The sequence below is a fragment of the Cyclopterus lumpus genome, chromosome 16, assembly GCF_009769545.1.
Source record: "Cyclopterus lumpus isolate fCycLum1 chromosome 16, fCycLum1.pri, whole genome shotgun sequence".
NCBI classification, from domain to species: Eukaryota; Metazoa; Chordata; class Actinopteri; order Perciformes; family Cyclopteridae; genus Cyclopterus; species Cyclopterus lumpus.
In genome coordinates this window covers 12,980,446-12,990,042 of record NC_046981.1, presented here as the reverse complement: position 1 = coordinate 12,990,042, position 9,597 = coordinate 12,980,446, and positions in this window count along the sequence as shown.

The window sequence follows — 9,597 nt, the reverse complement described above, 5'->3', positions numbered from 1 at the left end:
CTCTAGACCAGTCATCACATAATATAAAGATGTATAAACAACATGTACATCCATAATGTATACAGCTTTATACAAAAGATCTCACAAAATGGTATTTTACTATTATAAATGCTAATATCTATAGGGATATAATTGACAGAAATACTGCAACAACTACTAAATAAATGTAATTTAAATTTCGCATTATCATTCGCAGTCCCCAGATGATGAATTATAAAATCGTTGATGTTACCCTGAACTTTCCTGTAGAACCACCAAGTCCAATATTTTGGTTTGCCTAAATACCAGCAAAACTAATGACTCTGTTCCATCAGCCTCAGCTGTACTTTGGGGTTAGTGATAATAAGCAAATATTAGAATGCTAACATGGTAAATATACCTGCTGAACACCAGGATGTTGGAACTGTCATTGCGAGCCTGTTAGCACTTTCACGTTAGCATTTAGCTCAAAGCACCATTGTGCCTGTAGAATATCAACCGATCAGGGCGATATGCTGACAACCAGGGACTGTGATCATCATTATGGCTGTGGGGTGAGGCACCATGGAGGGGTGTAGTTCAGGCTGGCACAATCGATGCTGGTATTATTCAAACAGAAAATATGTACCATGTATTATCACCATACATTAATACACAGGGAGCAAATATCTGGCTATCCAATAACTACCAACAATGAACAACATGTACATCACATACATCACTCAAGTATCAAGGAACTGCAAACAATAACTAAACATACTCTCTGATCAAGCCAGGCTCTTCCCACTTCCTGATCCTCCTCAGATAGCTCCGCCTCCTGACCTGCTCCTGTACAGCCTCACAGCGGAAAGGATGGCGGCGAGGTCAAATATCCTAAAAGATTCAGTGTGCAGCTAAGTCCTATTGATCAACACTACATGGTTGGAAATGTAATTGTTAACTGGACATAACACATACAGATACAACATTTGAAGGCATATTTTTATCATGTGATCTTCATATAATTTAGTTCATTCCTCACTTAGAGACCACATCTCTGTCACAGTAATACTCAGGTATACAAACAAGTGTTTCATTGAGTGTGAAAGTTCACTCTTCACATAAGCTCATTTTCAGGAGATTTTTGCATCTTTTGCATCAGATTGTTTGTTTTGTAGTCAGGTCAACCTTGTTATTGTTTAGGAGCTTTAAAACGGTGGAGAAAATAAAAGTAATAATCTGTAAGACATAAAGGAAAGAGAGGAGCTGTGAGCATTATGGAGGGTTTCTCTGGGTGGTGGGAGCGATGTGACGTCATTCAGGGGGCTGACGGCATCCCTGCTGTGCCCACTGTTGCTGTTTCCATGAGTGTGTGTGTGTGTGTGTGTGATGTTCACATCTCTATAAAAACCAAAGGAAGATGAAGGAATGGAGGAGGCTAATGCGTTAAATGACTGGAACATCCTTATCTCTCCCAAAGCGCTCTGATGTTAATTTCCTCTGTCGGCATCCTGCTTTCATTCATGCATTTTATTGACATGATGAGAAACGATAACAGGAGGAGGATGAAAGAACAGAAATATACAACACATTTCACTAAATTGTAAACACCTCATTGAAATTGAATGAAGAGCATACAATGAGAGTTCATCAGACCTAAAGCTACGGGAAGTTTGCTTCGGACACTCGTATCATAAAGATCCAAATTGCTCTCATTCCCAACTGGTCGCATATCGACATAAACGACACCATGTGGGTTGGGTTAAAATGACTCTTGAAATTTAACATGAATACAAAGACACCAACATGTAGTGTTTTTTTGACCCGTCCTAACATCACTCCCATCTGTCCTAAGGGGACTTTCCGCTCTCCATTCTCACTGTCCCTTGCAATTAACCAACCCGTCCGATAATTAGTAGCTCCAGTGCTCGGGAAGCGGTTTGGGAGTTCCAAGTGTTTACATTTGAATGTACACATTCAAATGTGTACTGAAGCACACACATTTGAATGTACACATTCAAATGTGTACTGAAGCACACACGTGTAGTTCAGAACAAAGTTACGGTTGTATTTTAAGATGTGCACGGTTCGATTAATGGTCATCGGCCCTCGTCCAATTTGGCAAATTTGTTGTAGTAACTTTAACCACACACACACACACACACACATACATACACACACACACACACACACACACACACACACACACACACACTAAAATAAATAGCTCTCAGTTAGAAGATCATTTAAATTTATGTCATTGAGCTACTCCTACTTTTATTTTTCTCGTTAAGCGCTTGAAAACATGCACTACCGTTTGAGTAGAATACACCAATACTATTTCCATGTGTGGCTTTGCTCGAGGGCAAGAGGTCGATGGGTGAGGCAACAGTAGCTCTCACACACACACACACACTCTGGCAGCGTTCCTGGTTGAACTGACAGCTGGCGTTCTGTCTTCCACAGCGAGGCCTTACTCGTAGCCAACTCCACCTTTACCGGGGTACCTGTGAGTTGCTCCGGTGGTAACTGACTCCTCACCTAACCAGATATGTTGCTCTCCAGTTACCCGCTTTATGCCATAGTGTGGTTTTACGGTCATGGAGAGTGATTCATTTCGAAGATGATGTCAAACATTTAGTACTCCGACAATGGCACGCAGAAAGTTATGGTCCCCATCAGGCCCACAGAACATAATTTGCATCCTCCTCTAATAACTATTTGGTGATAGAATGACATTTGGACTCTGTTACATAGCAACCGCACTTTATTTAACAAAGGCATGTGTGATTACCTCATCTAGGAATGAACAAGAGAAATAACAAATGTTTGAAGAGTACACTACATCTGATTTAGAATAAAACATCATCAGGAATCAAGGTATATGCACTGTAGCTCTGTAAGAAATAATCTAGTAAATGGACATTTAGTTCAAGATTGTAGGGAACTCTATTGGCAGAAATGGAAGAGACCATTATAAAATGAGTTTTCTTTATTGTATAATCACCTACAAATAAGAACCGTTGTGTTTTCGTCAGCTTAGAAGTAGCCATTTCTATCACGGAGCAGGTCCTCTTCATGGAGCTGACAGACACGTTTCAGTAGCTCAAACCAGACAGAAATACGAAACACTACACCTTTAACAATTTACTGTTTTCATTAAAGCTCAACCTGATAGGTGCGTACAAGATGTGGTGGCACAATGGGGGGATTTGGACTCATTTCCATATAATTTCTATTTCTGCACTTAAAATCTTCCATGAGTAAAAGTATGGAGGTATTTACAGCTAAATGTTCTTCAAGTCACAAATAAAAGTATTAATTCTGCAGAAAACGATCACCCTTTGAGTGATGCATTCATTCATTATTAATACCGATGCATTAATACATTATTATGTTGTTGTTGAAGTGGGTTGAGATCGAGATTATTTGAACTGTTGTTAAATAAATGTAATGGAGTAAAAAGTACAACATTTCCTTCAGAAATGTAATTGATAAAAAGTCTAAAGAACATGAAATCAAAGTAAAGTACAAGTACTTCAAATGTGTGCTGAAGTAGTGAATCTACTGAGATGCATTCTACCACGGTGTTCATGTGCAAATGACCAAACTGGTAACATTTTGGGAAAGCAGAAATATTACATATCGATGTGACAACACAGCAACACAGATCTACCCGAGTCACCCTGGTGATAGGATCACATGCTCACCACCGTGACTCAACTTGGAGGTGGGTGTCTGAAAGCTGTCACACTTACACACTCCAGCATCCTACCTAATCATCCACCTACTGAGCCACACAGCAGGGGGGTGCAGGAGGGAGGAAGAGCGAGACAAACTGAAGAGGAGAGGCAGTTAACAAGAGAGGGAGAGAGAGAGAGAGAGAGAGCGATGAACCGGAGGACGAGGGGGAGGAGGAGGAGGAGGAGGAGGAGGAGGAGGAGGAGGATGTGGAAGGAGAAAACAAAACCGCCAGACAGAGAAACAAACACTTCTGGATCAGAGGAGAAGGCCACACATATGCAATGCTGTTTGTCGATTAGCAGATGTCTCCTGACTCAGCTGAGAGAAAATATATGCAGGGACAGATGAAGATGATCATGATCATGATCTTCCTCTCCTCCCACCAACAAGTCTGCTAAGTGAGAACTTGTCTGCAGGTGTGGGGACGCAGGGAGAGACTTAACAGCCCTCGTCTGCACGAGCTCACTCAAAGTGTCTATAATCTGGGGAAATCATTGCAGCTCCAGAACACATCATATTTTAGTTTGGGTGAGCAACCCGTCAGCAATGCAACAAGTAACACTGACGTTGGGTCAAAACAATACATTGTCTGAGATATGATTGGCGACCTAATAGTCTTCTACCCATCGGTAAAGTGAATCCAGTGTTGAGTCGTCGCTGTATTGACCCATGTTGGGTCCTCTTTGAACCAAGTGTGTTTTTGGTGTGCAGTTGATTAGCTCAACCATTTCCGTCAGAGCTTTTTCCTGTTTTGATGCTGAGTATAGATTAGAATATGCAGGGACTACATGTGCCACGGAAATAGCTATAAAGCCTTTTATTAATTGAACAAAACAACATGGAAGGCAGAGATGCAAATGGTAAAGGGAGTTGCTTTCAAATGCTCGATTAAAACCTGTATTGTTAATTAATTGTGTCAATGCAGTTATTCATCTCACTTTTCAAATAGATATTTGGTTTTTCATTACTCATTTAGGTATTCATAAATCTATTTTAAATGTATTTATTGATGATTAATATATCTATTTGTAAATTATTATAAATCATTCTTTTTTTTAAATATTTTATGTATCAATAAATTAACTATTAAGGCTATTCACCTATGATTTAATTATTGTATTTGTTTTTATCAATTATGTTATTGTCCAATAACAAATCAATTAATTAACGCTTTATAAAAAATGTTCATGACAGTTATGTGAGAGGGTCACAGAGCAGCAGTGGTAGTGGCCAGACCCTCCTCAAATGTAATCAACATCAATAACCCTCGCACCACTTTTACTTTATATACTTTGTACTCTTAAATACACTGTATATACTTTTAATTTTTTTTAATTTTCTTTATTATTTATTATATTTTCTTAAATTGAATATGTCTTGCTCTTCTATTTAATGTGTATTGTATTGTATATATTGTAACCTTGTTTGCTGCTGCTACAAACAAATCCCCCCTAGATAAAGTATGTATGTATGTATGTATGTATCTATCTGTCTAGTTTCTCTGGGCTCTGTTAGGACAGATATCAAGTCTAACAGCTCTCTCTTCTGGTTAAAAAGTAGCATGACAAGTTGAGTGAAACCTGTGGTTCAAGATGAGAACAGAAAAGAGAAGACTAAGAGGCGGTGGAGGGGATCATCTGTACAGTTTTTGTCTCCTGTTTTATTTGGATGAATGAAACACTTTCAGTTACAAAAATGACTTAAAATGAACAACACTGTACAATGAACAAGTAGAGTTATTTTTCTTCTTTTTTTTGGTTTTCAAGAGAAATACACTAAAGGGCTAACTTGCTACCACAGGGGAGAAGAAGGGGGGAGACAGAAAGGGAAAGGGGTTTGGGATACAACCATACCTGCACACACACACACACACACACGCACACACTGTTGTGACAGGAGGAATTAAAGCTACGCGTATTGGGAAGTTGGCAAACAGGATGCTACAGCTGACAGTAAAGAGCCTGTGTGGGGGCTTATTGTTGTCTAAAGAACCGGGAATCTATTTGTCTTTTCTGCAAATTGCTGCAGCGAACCACACCCATCCCACTTTCCAGCAACCCCCACCCAGTCACGCACACATACGCCCGCTCACAGGTGGAAATGTAATAGGCTGAAGCCCTCCCCCCCTTTAACAGCTAACAACAAGAAACCACTTCCAGAGAACAATCTTGAACTTCCCTTGATCAATGTTTGACAGCTCACTCTTTCTCACACACACGGGCAAACATCCAGAGGTAAAGGTCTGACAGACGTTAGGACCAAACATTAGGTACACCAAATGAAAAAGGGGAGGGAGGGGGAGGGAGAGAGGGCTGATGGGAGATAAGCAGTACTCTCCGGCAGCACGAGCAGAAAGGACAAGAACTTAAGAAGGATCAGAACAGCTACAAAGATACCAAGAGAAACTTCATTATCATCATCATCATCGTAGTCATCATCATGATCATCATAATTATGAGAAGATTATTTTTCCAATGACAAATACTTAAAAATATACATTTCATCATCATCTTAATTATCATCATTATTATTATTATTCCCCTTTGGATAGCTGAGGTTAACGCTTCGAAGACCGACTCGCTAGGTGACGGAGGAGTTAAAGGAGAGCAAACAGGAAGGGGTGGATGTATAGAGAGAGGTGAAGGGTGTAGAGGAGGCCTTGTGTTGAACAGAAGGTCAAGTTAGAGCTCTTTGGTTTTATTCTTTAACGTCTGACTCGCTTTGCTGTGTTGCTGGAGAAACCTTTGGACTAAAGCTGTATTGTAGAAGAGAGAAAGAAAGAAGAAAAGGATGGAAGAGAAGAAGAGCGCGATGTGTGGATGAGAGTGGGTGGAGGAGGAAGAAGCAGCTTGTGTTTGTTGTTGTTCTGTTTGCTCTCTCCTGTTTTTTCTTATCGTGACATGATTTCAATCAAGTTCAAGTATTGATTCTTGCCTTTTAAAGGAATAGTTTGACATTCATGGGCTTTCTTGCAGATGAGAAGATTATCTGCAAGGCAATTATGAAGCTACAGCTGAGAAATCTTAGCTTAGCTTAGCATAAAGACTGGAAACTGGGGGAAACAGCTAGCCTGACTCTGTCCAAATGAGGTGGAACTTCAAATATATATATTTTTTTAGTTCAGTTCAAACATTTGTAGTCACTGGTTATGCAGTCTGCTCTCTTTTTTTGGGAAGCAAACCGAATGTACCACTGTTCTGTTACACAGCGGTATGCAAACGCATCACTGTTCCTAATGCTTCTGTTCTGGTTAAGGTCGTTACTTTGAATACACAACCATGCCTACACAAGCTCTGTTTCCAAGATCAATAGCTCAGCAGACACTTATTCGCAGCAGCCGTTATCAGCTAAATAATGTATGTGGCTATTAGTGTCTTTTGGTAAGCCTTTAAACCAGGCAGCAATGTACTGGGAGTCAATGCTGAGCTGAAAACACTGCTACCAGTGAAGGGAGCTCAGTAGATACAGTATACTTTGAATATGTTGTTAAAGATTCAATCATGTGTAAACAAAACTACCAGCACCTCAAAAGCTCAGTAAAGTAAATTCAATAGTTTGTTTCTACTGGACACATTTCCCCCAAACATTAAGCTATTCCTTTAAAGCTTCTTAGATAGATACATAAATGTACGTCTCTGAGCCTGTAGAGATGACGTGATTGTGTGGAGAGAGAAATATTAAAGACTCTGCTGCCGTTTAAGCCACATGGAGGAAAGTGGAGTTTCTGAGCACTCGGGAGGACATCAGGATTTTAGGGAGTGTGTACAACGTGCTGGATCCCATGGCGGGGCATTGACTTTGGTATCATTCACTAGGGGGGTATCCCCACCGGAGGGATCTACGCTTTACACCGGGTCCCTGAAACCCTGAGGTTCACAAAAAAGTGCCCGGTCAGAAACGCAGCAGAGCTCCGCTTCCATTTCCTCTGAATGCACGGAGAGAGCTAAACAACAAAATGGACCCTTAGATAGAGTCTGATCACAGGCGCACCTCTCCTCCAAACCTCCATCGTCTCAAAACACACCAGAGTCGTGAGAAGTGTCTGGATGCGTCACCTAGCAGCCTCGGTCTCAGCCGTTCCCCGGTTACCTGCCCTACGGCGCTCCCTGATACACATGGACATCAAACAGTCAATATGCCCCCTCATCAGGCAACGGAGACCTAAAGGCGAGAGGGGGCTCGGCGACCTTGGTGACAAAGTTGCTCTGAGACGGGAACATTTGATCCAGATTTGATTCTCGATCTGTGCCAACGAGCAGCTTTAAGCCCACAGTCCGTGTTCGACAGGGAGGAAGCAGCGAGGGTCAGATATGAGGAGAGGGCTGTGTTCAAAGCTCAACACAAACTGCGGGGGTGTTTTCCAGGGGGACCAGATGTGTGTGTGTCTGCATGTGTGTGGACCGGAGCAAGAACCAGCGTGGCCCTCTGACCTGAAATGGCACCTTCTGAATCCCATGGAAAAAAAACTGCAATCTAGTGGATGATCTGTCACTTCCCAGATCAATCCCAAACCTCTGCCTTTAGGACAGAGACCTTTAACCTTTGAACCTTTGACCCAGCCTTGCTGCGTCTGCTCCCGGCCATACAAACACACTGTCCACACGCGTACCATCCCGGTACCCTGATCCCCACTTGAACCCCGCATTTTAAAGCATTCATCTATTTGGTTTATCATCAAAGAATATGAGGTATATGATGAACTATCTCTCTTTTACATCCTACAGTGGATGAGGAAAAAACTTCAAACCAACTTCTAGAAAAGTGGAAACAGAAACTGAAAAAGAGACTGAGACAATGCGAGAGGTAAGCAAGGCAATTTACGATTGGAAAATCCAAAATCGCCCTGTTCTCTCTTGCCTCCTTCTTTCCTCCCTATCATGTAAAAAAACGTTGCCCCAGTTGATCTTCTTCTTTTGTGTTTTTGGTTGTGTAGCTGTAAAGCTTTCAGCGTGTTCTCCCTGCGGAGAACAGAAGCAGCACCGCGTCTCAAAGAACACCTCATGCTGCAACTCAGGCAGCTTTTCCACACATAAACTATATTTATGCGTCCTCCATTGAAACAGAATTTCGACTTGCTTTTTTTTTTCCTCCTCTTTTTATCAGGAGAAACTAAGGCATGTGTCGAGAATTCCTCGGCCACATTCTTGTTTCCCCTGGAAAAGTCCTGCAGACGATGAGGTGTTTATCAGCACAGTGCTGCCCCTCAATACTGTGAGCTTCCCCTCCCCTTTAAGAGGAGAGTCGTCTCAGTGAGGAGGAGAATATCTTAATGGCTGACCGTCTAATCAGCCACATTCCCGTATTAAGTCCCTCCAGGACCTGTGGTTGCATTTATGGTATTATTTGGTTTAAAGAAGTAAGAAAGAACTTCAGCAGGGGGCTAAAACAAATACATCACAAATACATCCCAGAAAAAAGAAAAGAAACACAGCTAGAAATAAATTAGGAAATAAATAGCAAGGCAAAAAAGATAACAAGCAATTAAATCAATCCTACCCTGAATAAATAGTACAATCAAAAGTCTAAATCATCATTAATAAGGAGAAATAAAAAAGTCCAAAGAGAGATAGTTACAATTTTTGGTCTAAAATCAAGTTATCATCATCAATGTTTTTAGGATCTTTTTTTTCTTTCTCAAAGTCTTTTTTGTACGTTTTTTTGTCTTTTTAATACATTAGCGATAAGTAAGCAGTAGAACATAGATCTTTTTCTCTACAAAATCTATAGAAGCACTAACAGATACATTCCGTCTAAGAGTCAATGTGGAGAAAAGGTTTCACCTTCAAGGTGCAAACCCCACATCTAAAGTTTGGTTCATGAAACGATTCTCGCGTGTCGACTGTTTTCTGGTGTGGATCAAACCAAAATATTCTTTGGATACGTTTACGTCCAACT